The following is a 16,599-nucleotide window of genomic DNA, read 5'->3' on the forward strand; positions in this document are numbered from 1 at the left end:
AAAATTTGACGTCATTCCTGGTTGGTTTGATAGGTTTCGGAACGAGTTTTGTAAGTTCAGCGTTCCTCAATGAGATGACGGTTTGCTTCTTCTTTCTCCCATGCATCAGCTTCAAAAGAGATAAATCGTGTTCTGTCATACCTTCTATTTTGTTGTGCCATTTTTCAGAAGTGAAACAGAGGAGAAAAGATAATGTGAGGTGAATAGAGTGATAGAGATGAACTGTTCTGACTCTGTTTTCTTTTTAATTGAGGGCGAAGAATGTTATATAGGAGAAAATGACGAGCAAATTGGCTGTGAAAAGATTTTACCATGACCTGTTACATAGTATTAGTTGTAGGGGGTTTTGGTTTTCCTTGAATAATGTAAATGGTGTAACTAGCGTGCACACAGGTTTTGGGATGGTAATTTCTTCCAAAGCTATAGCATCGTCTCTGAAGTGTAGCCTCTTTTTCATTCCTAAAGATCAGAAACATAATGATTAGGACTTCAGCAATAAAGGTAAGAGATTTTTATTTTTAGTTACTAGCAAAAGTTTTAAAGTTTTCCTTATATATATATATAGTAAGATTATAATATAAAAGTATATAAAATAGAGAAGATGTAGTGCATATGCTGTAAATGGACGTAAGGTATAGTTAATGCCTTGGTAAAAAAATATATTTGCAGGTTCATCCTCCAAAGGTCTAAAACATATCCATATATGCAACTTATCATTTTAATAAAAATATATTATTAATGGTAACTATAAATTTATCATTTAAACTTACCATATCACATCATATTATACATTTTATTAAATATAATACAATACAGAACTATAACTTTATTTTTAAGAAGTAAAGGCTCTTAGGCCTCCATGTTAGAACACACAAATTCACAATGTAAAAAAAAAAATTAGAAGAAGAAGAAATAATTCTGAGTTTAATATCGTCAGCTCGACTTATTAGTAAATATATCTGTTAAGCAAAAAGAATTGTTAAAGCCTGTTTGTCAAAGTTTCTGGTGACATAAGGCTTCAAACGATGACTATTCACTTTAAATTTTTCTCCCCCATCCATATGTTGTATTTCAAAGGCACCATAGGGGGTTACATTTGTTATGATGTACGGTCCTGACCAACATAATTTGAATTTTCCTGGGAATAATCTCAATCGGCTATTGTACAAAAGAACTTTGTCTCCAACTTCAAAATCCTTATGGCGAATGAGGTTATCATGCCATCTTTTCGTCTTTTCTTTGTATAATTTAGCATTTTCATATGCTTCAAGTCTGAATTCCTCTAATTCATTTAGCTGAAGTAGACGATTTTTACCTGCTTCTGACAAATTTAGATTCAACAATTCCATAGCCCAATATGCTTTATGTTCTAATTCTACAGGTAAATGACAAGCTTTTCCAAAAACTAAGATGTGCCTATTGGAGTTTTGAAAGCAGTTCGGTATGCCCATAAAGTATCATCTAACTTTAAAGACCAATCTTTTTGAGAAGATCCAACATATTTTTCTAAAATTCTTTTCAATTCTCTGTTGAAAACTTCTACTTGTCCGCTCGTTTGAGCATGATATAGAGTTCCTGTTTTATGAGTTACTTCATATTTTGATAACAAATTTACAAATTGTCTGTTTATAAAATGAGTTCCATGATCACTTATGTTAACACGTTGTCACGGCCCAATTTCCCCTCTGTTTGGGTAACGTGATGGCACCTAGTCTTAGGGACTAGGTAAGCCTAACATTAATTGAAATAACATTATTTAAATAATATCTAACAATTTGAATTAGAAATATCTTAAACTTTACAATTCATAAAACCCGGTAGCACAAGTCATAAGCTCTACAGAGTGTTTGCTAGAAAATTTCTAAATATAACTGTCCATAAATAAGAATAAACAGTGCAAAACGAAAACTTGAAGGTGACTCTGAAACCTGCGAATACAGCGGCAGGTTTACCTTGAATCTCCGCAGCGACTGTCCACACAGCTAGCTAATGAACAAATACCTGGGTCTGTAAAAAAAAAAAAAGAAATTGTGCAGAAGAGTAGCATGAGCACACCACAGCGGTGCCCAGTAAGTATCAAGACTAACCTCGATGAAGTGGTGACGAGGACTAGTCAAAACACCCACTGGTCTAATAAACTGAAAGCAAGCATAAGTATAGGGATGACAGAACATGACATCTATCTAAGAACCCCGCGATATGGATAACGACATAGCCTGCAATAGTTTTCACATCAGGTCTCAGCCAACAACCCCAATAAATTAGTCAAATCCTTCAAGTATAAACTTTCACCCGTAAGTTTTTAAATTGAGGTCTTTAGAATATAATCCTTTCCAATAAGAAATTATTTTTGAAATATACTTCCTTCAATTAAATATCTTTCAAACATAGTTCTTTCAAGATAAAATCTTTCAAATAAATATCTTCAAACATAGTTCCTTCAAGATAAATACTTTTCAAATATAAACTTTTCAAGTAATGTCCTTCGAGTATAAGTCACCCTGTGACACCTAAGCATGGAAGATTAGCAGCTCCGAACACAGATATAACCACAGGAGAAATCTACCGGGATACCGTCCCGTAGTCCCGAATTAATCATGCAGTACGGAAGGGATCTCACGGAATACGTCCGTAGTCCCAAAATAAATATGTAGTACTGGGGAATCTCCCGAAATACGTCCGTAGTCCCAAAATAAATATGCAGTGCTGGGGGATCTCTCGAAATACGTCTGTAGTCCCAAAATAAATATGCAGTACTGGGGATCTTCCGGAATACGTCCGTAGTCCCAAAATAAATATGCAGTGCTGGGGGATCTCCCGGAATACGTCCGTAGTCCCAATTTAAATATGTAGTGTTGGGGGATCTCCCGGAATACGTCTGTAGTCCCAAAATAAATATGCAGTGCTGGGGGATCTCCTGGAATACGTCTGTAGTCCCAATTTAAATATGCAGCGCAAATAACAGAGATAATAACTATAACATGACAGAAACCTCGTACATCACCACAACGAGTACAAAAGCAATAATGAGCAAAAATGCAAAGTACGATGAGCAAATCAACTCAAGAATTTAAATCACAAGAACGGTAGAACTCATTCACAAGGAATAACCATAGTAAAGAATGCTAGGCACAAGGAGAACAACTTAACAAGGGAAAACAAAACAAAAATGTAGCAATGATTCCACAATATTCAAGTCAATAATAAGAAGCCAACACGAGTCAAATAGTTCAAAAAAAAAATGGCAAGTCAACTAAGATATAGGTTATCTAGACTCCTTTTGAGGTTGAGCAATTACGAGTAATATTCAACAATTCAAGTAAGGATAAGCAGCGGAAGATAATCATAACTCCAATTAAGACTAAACAATTGTAGGATGAGAAAAATAATGATTTCAATTTAAGATAAGCAGTTATGAAAAATATAGCACGACGATAGAAAAGGTAAAATCTTTGGTTAAGCCGAATAAGGGTCAAATAGACAGTAAGAGTGAATCCTAAAGCAATTATCTCTAATCAAAGCATGTAGAGGTGAAACTAGCAAATAGGAATTCAAACGTATCAAAAACAACATCATACCCGGTGAATATAAGGACATAAGAACCCTAAAAGGCCAACTTTCCACAAATAAGTTCGAGCACGCACTCGTCACCTCGCGTACACAGACTACAATCAACATATATGACTCAAATCCTAAGGGGTAGTTCCCCCACACAAGGTTAGGTAAGATACTTACCTCAAACTGCGCTCAATCAGTCAAGTAGTATGTCCTTTCCTCGATTTTCCGACTCCGATCGGCTCGAATCTAGTCATAATTAATTAGATTCAATCAATACAAATTGTAGGAATAAATTCCATATAAAAATATAAATCTTCTACAAAAATCCGAAATTTAACCCAAAAATTACCCGTGGGGCCCACGTCTCGGAACCCGACAAAAGTTACAAAATATGAACGCCCATTCCGATACGAGTTCATAATTTTTCCAACTTAATTCACCGATTAAATATTAAAAATAACCATGGATTCGGGTAATTTAACCAATATTGAATCAAGAACACTTACCCCGTTGTTTTCTCTGAAAATCTCCCAAAAATTACCTCATCCCGAGCTCCAATCCGTCAAAAATCTGAACTTAAACTCACTGCCCAGGCTTTTCTTTTTCGCGTTCGCGTGACCAGTGTCGCATTCGCGAAGGCCTGACCATGCACATCATCGCGTTCGCGTTCAAGCTCTCACATTCGCGGTAGCCAACTGCCCTCATTCTTCGCGTTCGCAGTCCATGCTTCGCGTTCGCGAAGGTTTAATGGCTCAAGGTCCCGGCTCCCCTTCCTTCTTCGCGTTCGCGACCACTGTGTCGCGTTCGCGTAAGCTTGACCAGACCTTGCCTCGTGTTCGCGTTCACGAAGGTCAAATCCAGCACCCCCAAAATTTCTTTTTCGCGAACGCGGGACTTTCTTCGCGTTCGCGAAGAAGGAAACCAGACACCAGAATCAGCATTTCCAAAACAGTTCCAAATGATCTGAAACCACCCCGAAACACACTCGAGGCCCCCGGGACCTCAACCAATTATACCAACTAGTCCCATAACACATTACGAACTTGCTCGAGGCCTCAAATCACATCGAACAACACCAAAATTATGAATCGTGCATCGAATCGAATTATAAGTTTTCAAATCTTTCAACTTCTATATTTTGCGCCGAAACGTATCAAATCAATCCGGAATAACTTCAAATTTTGCACACAAGTCATAATTGACGTAAGGGAGATATTCCCATTTCCGGAATCGAAATCCGACTTCGTTATCAAAAATTCACCCTTCGGTTGGACTTTCGCCAAAATGTGTCGAATTGTCCTACGGACTTCTAAATCCAAATCCGAATATACGCCTAAGTCCGAAATTATCATACGAAGCTATTGCCATAATCGAAATTCTATTCTGGGGTCATTTGTTCAAAAGTCAACTCTGCGGTCGACTCTTTCCATTTAAGCTTCTAAATAAGAATTTTATTTTTCTTTAAATTAAATTTCAAATCTTCCGAAAATCAAACTCGACCACACACGTGGGTCATAATATATATTGTGAAGCTTCTTGAGACCTTAAGTCACTGGACGGGGCATAAGTTCTTAAAACGATAAGTCCAGTCGTTACACACGTGGAGTTCCAAATCGAGAAAAAATATTTTCTTGAGAAAAGCACAAACAACATGAACATCATTTTTTTCTAGTAGCTATTGCTTCTACCCATTTTGAAACATAATCAATAGCTATTAAAATATATTCACAACCATTTGATGGAGGAAAAGGACCCATGAAATCAATGCCCCAAACATCAAATATTTCACACACAAGAATAGAGTTAAGAGGCATCTCATCCCTTTTTGAAATGTTACCGCTTCTCTGGCATTTGTCACAAGTGGTGACGTAATTCTTGCATCTTTGAACAGAGTTGGCCAGAAAAAACCCGCTTCAAGCACTTTTGCGGCTGTTTTTCTTCCTCCATAGTGTTCAGCTACAGCTCCATCATGACAGTGGCTTAGGATGTTGTTTATTTCTATTTCTGGTATACATCTCCGGATCATGCCATCTGCACAAAATTTAAATAAGTAAGGATCGTCCCAAAAATAACATCTAATTTTTTTTTTTTGGAGTTTTTTTCTTTGTTCATAAGATAAATCTTTTGGTATCCATCCTCCAACTAAGTAGTTGGCAATGTCAGCAAACTAAGGTGGCTGATTTGTAACTGTGGTAATTGTATAAATATGCTAATTAGGAAATTCCTCCTTGATATTTGTTGCCTCAGTTGGAGAATTTTCTAATCGTGACAAATGATGAGCTACTTGATTTTATGAACCCTTCCTATCTTTTATTTCAAGATCAAACTCTTGCAAAAGAAGTATCCATCTTAGCAATCTGGGTCTGGCATCTTTCTTTGCTAAGAGGTACTTTAAAGCAGCATGGTCAGTAAATACTCTAACCTTCGTTCCTATCAAATAGGAACGAAATTTGTCAAATGCAAATACAACTGCCAGTAGCTCCTTCTCAGTTGTGGCATAATTCTTTTGAACTTCATTGAGGGTTCTACTGGCATAGTAAATAGGTCTAAAAATCTTGTCTCTCTTTTGTCCCAATATAGCTTCAACTGCTGTATCACTTGCATCACACATTATTTCAAATGACTGGCTCCAATCAGAAGAAACAACAATTTGAGCATTAGTCAATTGTTCCTTGAGAATTTCAAATGCTTTCATGCAATCATCTGAAAATTCAAACTTCACATCTTTCATCAGTAGGTTAGTCATAGGTTTCGAAATCTTTGAAAAATCTTTTATGAACCTTTTATAAAAACCTGCATGCCCTAAGAAACTTCTAATACCTTTAACATTGGTATGAGGGAGTAATCCTGCTATAAGATCAATCTTAACTTTATCAACTTCTATTCCTTTAGCAGTGATTTTATGTCCTAAGACAATTTCCTTTGTTACCATAAAGTGGCATTTTTCCTAGTTAAGAACTAAAATTTTTTCTTCACATCTTTTAAGCACCAAAATTAAATGATAGAGACAATCTTCAAATGTCTTTCCAAAAAGTATAAAATCATCCATGAAGATTTCAAGAAACTTTTCAGTCATGTCTGAGAAAATTACCGACATGCAACGCTGAAATGTAGCAGGAGCGTTACATAGTCCAAATAGCATTCTACGGTAAGCATACGTACCTTGGGGGCATGTGAATGTGGTTTTCTCCTGATCTTCTGGAGCAATTGGTATCTGATTATACCCAGAATATCCATCAAGAAAACAGTAAAAACCATGATCTGCAACTCTTTCAATCATTTGGTCAATAAAAGGCAAAGGAAAATGGTCTTTTCTTGTGGCCTCATTAAGTCGTCTATAATCAATACAAACTCTCCATCCTGTAACTGTTCTAGTAGGTATGAGTTCATTATTTTCATTTTTTTTTACTGTCATACCTCATTTCTTTGGTACTACTTGTACAGGACTTACCCAAGGACTGTCAGATATTGGATAAATGATACCTGCTGCTAGAAGTTTCACCACTTCTTTCTTTACGACTTCCTGCATTGCTGGGTTCAGTCTCCTTTGGGGTTGGACTATAGGCTCATACTCATTCTCCATAAGAATCTTGTGCATACAAATAGCTGGAATGATTCCTTTGATGTCAGCTATAGTCCACCCTAAGGCTCTTTTGTGTTTTCTCAGGACTTCAATCAGTTTGCCTTCCTGTTCTATAGTCAAAGAAGATGAAATGATTACTGAAAATAATTCAGGCTCAAGAAACACATATTTTAAATGAGAAGGAAGATCTTTGAGTTCAATTTTTAATTGAACTCCTTCTTGTGAGACTTTCTCATTTTTTGACTCTTTTTCCAGTATTTCAGCTTCTTCTCTAATTATGGAGTTATCATCACTTATGGTACCTGACCTAGCCAAACATCTTTCCAGTGAATCAGTAATTAACTGATTATCTTTGTATTCGTCTACAAGGTCATCTAGTACATCAATTTAAAAACAAGATGATGATGACTCATCCCCAAGGAATTTTATCATTTTCTGCATGTCAAAAATCACTCTTTCCTCATCAACTCGCAATATTAATTGTCCTTGATGAACATCAATAATTGCTCTCTCTGTTGCGAGAAATGGTCTACCTAAAATTAATGGTACCTCAGTATTTTCTTCCATTTCAAGCACTATAAAATCTACTGGGAATACAAATTTGTCAACTCTAACAAGGATATTTTCAATAATTCCTTTTGGTCTCTTAGTACTTTGATCAGCTAATTGAATAGACACACCAGTATCTTTCATTTTACCAAGTTCTAATTTCCTAAAAATTAAAAAAGGCATTAGATTTATTGAAGCACCTGAATCACATAACGTTTTTTCAAAATGAGCACCTTCCACGGTACAAGGAATTGTAAAACTTTCCAGATCACCCAATTTCTATGGGAGCTTATTTTGAAGTATAGCACTACATTTTTATGTAAGCTTAACCACTGAAACATCTTCCAATTTTCTTTTACTTGACAAAATTTCTTTGAGAAATTTAGCATATGAAGGCATTTGCATCAAAACATTTGTGAAAGGTATGGTATGTTAATGTAAAGTTGCTTCAAAATATCTAGAAACTTTGAAAATTGTTTGTCAAGCTTTTCTCTTTTTATCTTTTGTGGAAAAGGGAGAGGTACAGAGTGAGGATTTGTTATCAATTCATTTTCTACTATATTTTTTCCTTTATTCTTTTGTTCTTTTGAAAACTTAGATTCCATTTTATTCTCACCTTCATTTACCTTTTTCACTTCTTGTGGCGTTCCTTCTCTAATTGCATATGGGTCATCAAGAGATTTACCTAATCGTAGAGAGATGGCTTTAAGATGTTCTTTTGATTTTTTCTCTGTGTTTCTTGATAGAGCACCTTAAATTTGTCCAGACATGAGGGTTGCTAATTGGCTTACCTGAATTTCCAAATTCTTGATAGCTGAATGTTGACTTTCAACCTTCTCGCCAGTAGCCTTAATGAATTTATACATCAAGTCTTCAAGGCTTTGTTGATGAGCTCTTTGAGGTTGTTGCTGATATTATTGAAAATTTTGTTGCCCTCTATTTTGATTTTGAAAACCAGGTGGTTCTTATACCTGCTGCTTTTGATTAAAAAATCTTTGAGGATTTCAGAACCATTAGAATTACTCCATTGAAATCCTGGATTTTTTGTGCCATGGGACTACCGAATGAGTAATTATTTCTATAACCAATCACATTTACTTGATCCTTATTTTGCGTTGAAGCTTGACATTCATGATTCAGATGATTACCTTTACAAAAATCACAATTCTCAAGTTGGGATGATGATAGAGCACCTACTTGAAAAGCTTTGACTTTTTGTGTTAAGGTCGCAATTTGTTGTGCTAATGAATTCAAAGCTTCAATTTGATTTACTCCTGTCATTTTCTTGATAATCATTCTGTCAGAGTGCCATTGAACAGCATTTTTCGAAATTTCATTAAGTAGTTGCATTGCTTCTGCAGTGGTTTTTTCCATTATTGATCCTACTGATGCTGCATCAATTACATTTCTAGCAGATGGCTTAAGACCGTGATAAAAAATGTATAAAATGTCAGGGTTTTGGATACCATGATGTGGGCATTTTTTTAACATTGCTGCTAATCTTTCCCATGCCTGATATATAGATTCAGTATCTGTCTGCATAAAATTATTGATTTCTTGTTTCATTTTAATAGTCTTTGCAGGTAAAAAATATTTACTAAGAAATTTTTGGGTCATTTGGTCCCATGTTGTAATAGAACCTCTTGGTAGGCTTCGCAACCATGTTTTGACTTCACTTTTTAAAGAAAAAGGAAAAATTCGTAACCTAATAGCGTCTATTGTAACACCATTGTACCTGCAAGTTTCAACTAATTCAAAAACATCAATTAAATGGGCATGGGGATCTTCACTTGCATCACCAATAAACTGATTTAACTGTTGGACAGTCTTAATCAAGCATGTGTGGATTTCAAAGTTATTTGCTGCTATTGGTGGTCTCCTTACACTTGATTCTCCTTCAAAATGATCTGATCTTGCATAATCACGGAGTATTCTATCACGTCGTAGTACCACCTCATCAAATTGTTCTTCTACTTGATGTGGCGGGAGTTGGTTGGTTGTTGTTAAGTTCTTCGTTCTCTATTTCTTCTTGTGAAGAAATTTTAAATCGTGAAACCTGTTCTTTTAGCAACAATCATAAGAATTTTTCAATTTCAGGATCGTATTCAACTAGTTCTCTTAAGGAGGAACGGGTCATAAGCTTCCTGAAAGTTTTGCACAAAAGTCAAAATACTTAGACAAATAAAAAGAATATCAAATTAGTAGTAAAACAATTAATCTGCAGTAGATTTTAGCCAATCTCCGGCAACGGTGCCAAATATTTGACGAGTTTCTAGCGTGTATATAATTTAAACTCGTACTCTGTCAAATAATAGTATAGAAAGATGTCGAACCCACAGAGATTAGTATATCTATTCTATAGACGTTTCTTGTTTTAATTACTATTTGAAAAAATCAGAAAGAGTTGTGTTGTAAAATAACTAACTAAGAATGCATGAATAGAGCAAATAGAAAATATTTTGGCTTTCGCAAATATAATAAAAAGGTGTTGGGATCCTGACTTCACTTAATAATTTTATTATATAGTAGATATATTTATTCTTCAATTTCTATTTCTCAGAAATATTATAAATGCCTCTCACGATTACATTTATATATTATTACTATAGTTGAACAATTAAATGCACTCCTCTCGGTCATACAAATTAATCGTTTAAATGGTAATATTAAAGAACCAGAAATATATACTTGAACTAAAACATGCTTTTTTTAGTAAGTCCCTTTCGGTTACCTTACTTGTTATAATTGATTACTACAATATTTACCTCTTTCGATTACAAATAAGTGTAGAATCAATTTTAACATATAAGAGCTAGATGTCACTAAATATAAGTTAACATCTATTAATACCGAAATTAACTATTATTTCTTCCGCCTCTTTCGATTACAGAATTAGTAAGAAGTTAATATGTAGTACGAAATAGATAGATGTTAACAAATTAAATAACACCCAACTATAAAGCAGATAAAATTTAAATAAAAAGCTTTAGCTCAAGCATGTGAAATTGAGAAATAATATCTACTAATTATATAGAAATATTAAGATCTGTCATTCTCCTGACACAAAAGAAAGTTACTCCATACTGGAGTTAGTACTATTAATAAAAATATTCTTGTCCATTAAATAAGAAAATAGAAAAAAATATTCAAGAAGAATAATTTCCGCTATTTAATTAAAAGGAGGAACCAAATAATTTCCAATATTGATAACTGAAGAAACTATTATCTGCAGACTTCTAAACATAGAAACACTTTATTTGCTTTTTTCCTCCCTCGAAGTCCGTTCTTCCAGCTTTGTAAAATGACGGTATTTATAGATATTTCCATTGCTTTTGCCGTGTACAACAAAGTTTCAGTAAACTGTCTTTCATCTTGCCAACTTGCCAACATTGAAATGAATTTTGATGACAGAATGGTGCACATCAAGTGTACACGTGACTTTTGGTGATGCTAGCTTCTTTCTTTTTCATTTTCAACTTTCTCCTTCATTCTTATTTACTTCTTTATTTATATTTTAATATTACCAACAAGAGAATAATAATATCAGTATTAAGAATTCAATAACAACTCATATTATGCATAGTATTTTTATCTTATCAAGCACTTAACGTACAATTTGTGATATGTTATAATATTTGAGCACTTGAGGTGCAATTTGTGATATATTTTGATATTTGAGCACTTGATGTGCAATTTATAATATGATGTGATATTTGAGCACTTGAGGTGCAAGTTGTGGTATGCTGTGATAATCGGACTCTTGAGGTGCAAATTATGATATATTGTGATATTGATACGCATACAGTGGTATAAGGTCTGGGTGTTGAAACTCATGCGGTGAGATAAGGGGGCTTGATACGCGTGGCTAGTAGGAGAACTACTAGAAGTCATGCGGTGTGATAAGGGTGGCTAAAATGCAGGATGCTATTTCAGAAAAAATAATTTTTTAAAAAACTAAATGTGAAGCCCCCCGCGGTGATATAAGGAAATATTGTGAATTTATTTATGATTTGGGATTACGAGGCGGTACCTCATGAGTGTCCTTTGTTGATATTTCTCTATGGTTGCATTTGCCTTTTGTTATTTTATTTTTCCATAATTTATAAATTTTTATGTTCTCCGTGATGCATTATTTGACTTAATATTAAATGTTTTGTATTTCTGGGTTAAACTTGTTTTCAATGATTGAGTGATTTTAAATAAAAAAAAATTACTATTATATTTTAATTTAATAAGTTTTACATCCAAATCAGTAGCTTATCTGATGCTTTACTTTTATTGAAATGTCATTTTTCTTCACTCAAACGATTTTTAAAATAAACTTATTTCTTTGTTGATTTCTTACTTGATTTAAAGATTTTAACCTTACTTAATTGATAATAAATTGATCCTATGATTTTTATATATCGATATTTTGGGCACGTGAGTTATCCGTGCAGATGTGATATAGATATGGGCACGAGGTGCCATGAGAATATGAAAAGGGGGCTGAGATCCGTACTTATGATTATGATATAAGATATTTATGTGAAAGAGATTTATATTCGAAGGACTTGATTAATTGGATGTACTTGTGTTTATTATCCGTTTGAGAAATATTCATGGTGTTCCTGTTACCTTGCTGTTTATGTCACAAGTTGATTATTGTTGCCATCATTGCTATTTGTTATTCTATTATTTTTGTATATGTAACGACCTGACTTGTTGTTTTAAGAATTTAAGCCTCAGTTGGCGGCATAAGGCCCTGAGCAGCTTCTTATTATGTGTATTGACTTGCGTGCGTGGTTGAATTCAGTTACCAGATGATTCAGAGTGATTTGGGACACTTAATCCCTAAAACGGAAGCTTAAGTCTTAGAATTTTGACCGTAGTCGGAACTGTGTGAAGACGACTCCGGAATGGAGTTCCGTCAGCTCCGTTAGCTCCGTTGGGTGATTTTGGGCTTGGGAGCATATCCGGACTGTGAATTTGAGGTCTGTAGCTGATTTAAGCTTGAAATGGCGAAAGTCGAATTTTTGGAGTTTTGGACCGGACGTGAACTTTTTGATATCGGGGTCGGAATGCAATTCCGAGAGTTAAAACAACTCTGTTATATTTATTTGGGACTTGCCTGCAAAATTTGACATCATTCCAGGTTGGTTTGATAGGTTTCAACACGAGTTTTCGAAGTTGGAAGTTTTGGAAGTTCATGAGTTCGATTCATGGTGCGGTTCGTAGTTTCGACATTGTTTGATGTGATTTGAGACCTCGAGCGAGTCTGTGTTAGGTTATGGAACTTGTTGGTATGTTTGGACGGGATCTCGGGGGCCTCGGGTGAGTTTCGGATGGGCTACGGGTCATTTCCCTCCTATTTTGAACTCCTGTTCTGTCTTTTGGTGTTATTCTTCGCAAACGCGAAGAGTATCTCGCGTTCGCGAAGTGTTACTGCTAACCACCCTATATTTCTTCTTCGCGTTCGCGTTCAACCTCTCGCGTTCGCGAAGGTTTGCCTTTTTCCTCTATCGCGTTCGCGATTAGCCACTCGCGTTCGCAAAGCTCTTCATGGCAGCCTCATATTTCTTCTTCGCGTTCGCGTTCAATGTCTCACGTTCGCGTAGGTTCCGTCCCTTGTTGTTCGCGTTCGCACTCCTTACCTCACGTTCGCGTAGGGTTTTTCTGGATAGCCTTACCTTCCTTCTTCGCGAACGCGAGCCTTTCTCCGCGTTCGCGATGCTTTCAGACCTGGGCAGATTATAAGTTTTCTAAATCGAGGGTTAGGCCATTCTTATCACATTTTGACTTGTAGAGCTCGGTTTTGAGCGATTCCTTGTGGGGTCTTCAAGCAAATCGATTGGGTAAGTGTTCTTTACCTAGAATCTATTTATTTCCATGATTATATCTTTATGTTTATCATTTAAATTGTGTTTTGAGTTGAGGAAAATGGTGGGTTTTGAAGAAAATTTTCAAAATGAAAAATCACGATTTGAGGGGCGAAATGGTATCGAAATTTGATAAAATTGATATGGTTGAACTCGTATCAGAATGGGTGTTCGGATTTTATGAAAATTTTATCGGGTTTCGAGGGGCGGGTCCCACGTTGACTTTTATTGACTTTTTAGAATAAATTTTTAAGTCGACGTATTATTATCCGAAATTATTTCCGACGAATTTTAATGGAGTTATACAATGAATTTGGATAGATTTGAACTGTCCGGAGGTCAATTCAAGCAAGAAGGCTATTTTGGAATATCGGCCTAATTTCAAAAAGGTAAGTGTCTTGCTTAATCTCGAGTGGGGGAATTACCCCTTAGGCATTGAGTCTTATGTGCCATTTGTGAAATGTAAAAAGCCGTGTACGCGAGGTGACGAGTACGTACTCGGAATTATACGTGCAAAAATTTATTGAATTAAAGTCTTAGAAATTATTGTGTAGTAAATTGGGAAATTGTGAAAAATTATTAAATCATTTGTTTGCCATGCCTAAATCCTTATTGTTGAATTTGTTTTTATATGATAATTTAATGCGATTTTCACTTGAAATATTTATGAAATTTCGTGAGTATTGTTGGTTTAATATTTCTTGGAAATTAATTCCAATATGAATTTTCTTATGCAAATAATTAATTTAAGTGAGCTTAAGAATAAGTGTTAATATAATTATCTAAATTTACATTAATGAAGGCTTTGCTTTATGCTGAGTAATTTTTATCTCTATTGATTGTTTTTGGGTGTTATATATATTGTGTGGAGCCTTGGGCTATTTGTTGTGAAATTAATTGATTTTGTTATATCTTTAAAATTTGGTTGTGGCCATTGGGCAAATTGTGATATGAATTGATTTTATTATGTTACCGTGTTAATTTTCCGTGTAAATTATTGTGTTATGTGAGTTATTGTTTTGGGGAGATAAAAGTGGCATTTCACCATTGATATTATGTGGGTATAAGGGTGGCATTTCACTGTTGTTGTGTTTGTTGGAATATTGTCTGGGCGGAGCGATAAGGGTGGCTATATGAGCGATAAGGGTGGCAATAGGAGCGATAAGGGTGGCTATTGATATTGTCTAGGCGGAGCGATAAGAGTGGCTATACGAGTGATACGGGTGGCAATAAGAGCGATAATGTGGGGTTGCGGTGTTGATGATTTTTATGTGATGTTGTGATTTTTCTTGTGTTTATTTTTATGCCTTGTGCAATTGGTCTTATTGATAGTAAATTGATAACAATCTATTTTATGTTGAAATTGAGAGCATGTGGCTATTGCCAGGCAGATTATAAAATGAAATGTGGGCACGAGGTGCCGTGAGTAAATAATGAGGATATTTGACACGTGAATTATCCGTGCAGTTGTAATATGAAATGTGGGCACTAGGCGCTGTGATGAAATAATAATGATAATTGGCACGTGAATTGTCCGTGCAGCTGTGATATGAAATGAGGGCACGAGGTGCCGGAAAAATATGATGATTTAATTATGGGGACAAGGTGTCGTGGAAATATGAAAATGGGCTGAGACCCGTGTTTAAGAAAAATATGAAAAATGGGCTGAGACCCGTATTTTTATGATTATGAAATGAGGTGTCACATGGTGACTTTTTAATTGAAGAATTATATTCAAAATATTTATTTGGAAGGATTTTTACTTAGAAAGTATTATATGAAAGAATTGTGCTTGAAAGATATTTATTTGAGGAAATTATATTTGAAAAGATTTATTGAAAGAATTATATTTGAAAAATAATTATTTGAGAAAATTATATTTAAAAGAGAGTTATCTGGAAGAATTATATGTGAAAGACGTTTATTTGAAGGACTTGATTTAATTGGGTGTAATTGTGTTTATTAATTGTTGAGTGATATTAATGGTACTTGTTGTCTGTTGTGCATATAACTGGTATTTTATCCTGCCCTTATTATTATTTGTTTCCTATTATTTTTGTATATTATATTGCACAGGTTATTAGACTAGTGAGTGTCTTGACTATACCTTGTCTCTACTCCATTGAGATTAGTCTTGATACTTATTGGGTACCGACCGTGGTGTACTCATACTATACTTCTGCACATTTTTGTGCAGAGCTAGGTATTGGAGATATCGGACTGGAGCAGAGTTAAAGCGGGATCATAAAGATTCAAGGTAGAGCTGCTTGGTCGTCGCAGTCCCTTGGAGTCTTTTCATTTCATTGTACTGTTAATTTGTAATCAAACAATATTGTATATTCGGTCCCCGTGATCATTCCATGTATTAATTTCTAGTTCGTGACTCAGTACTACCAGTCTTGGGAGGTTGTATATCGTAATTATTTCCGCTGTTAGTTTTGATTACTTAAAAAAAATGGCTTCAAAATGTAATTGAAATCGGCTTACTTAGTCTTAGAGACTAGGAGCCATCACGACGCCTGTGGTGGGATTTTGGGTCGTTACATATTACACATGTTATTTGACTAGTGAGTGTCTTGACTGTACCTCGTCACTACTCTACCGAGGTTAATCTTGATACTTATTGGGTACCGACTGTGGTGTACTCATACTACACTTCTGCACATTTTTGTGCAGAGCCATGTAATGTGGAGTCGGTTGACAGTTTGCTAACAGTACGGATTTGGCTGTGGAGACTCAAGGTAGACCTGTTGCTGCGTTCGCAGGCTTTGGAGTTAACTTCTAAAATTGTACTTGCATTATTTATCTCTATTTCAAAACAGTTGTATTTATAGGCTTTCTAGTAATTAAGTAGAGCTTATGACTTGTACTACCGGTTTTGAGATTTGTAAGTATTGTAAAGATTTTTACTTCGCATTTGTTAGACGTTAAATAAATATTGTTATTATTTCAGTAAATGTTAGGTTTACCTAGTCCCTAAGATTAGGTGCCATAACGATACCCAACGAAGGGAAAATTGGGTCGTGACACTTCATGTATTAACCAAACACA

At 35.1% G+C, this 16,599-nt stretch overlaps 1 non-coding gene across 1 annotated transcript; it reads left to right on the forward strand.

Annotated features, from left to right (window-relative positions):
- Positions 1-9,152: 9,152 nt before the first annotated feature.
- LOC142174304 (small nucleolar RNA R71) lies at positions 9,153-9,259 on the forward strand. Its single transcript, XR_012703582.1, has one exon. It is a non-coding gene; the product is annotated as a small nucleolar RNA R71 (small nucleolar RNA).
- Positions 9,260-16,599: the final 7,340 nt, after the last annotated feature.

This window comes from Nicotiana tabacum, chromosome 2 (genome assembly GCF_000715075.1).
Source record: "Nicotiana tabacum cultivar K326 chromosome 2, ASM71507v2, whole genome shotgun sequence".
Lineage (NCBI taxonomy): Eukaryota > Viridiplantae > Streptophyta > Magnoliopsida > Solanales > Solanaceae > Nicotiana > Nicotiana tabacum.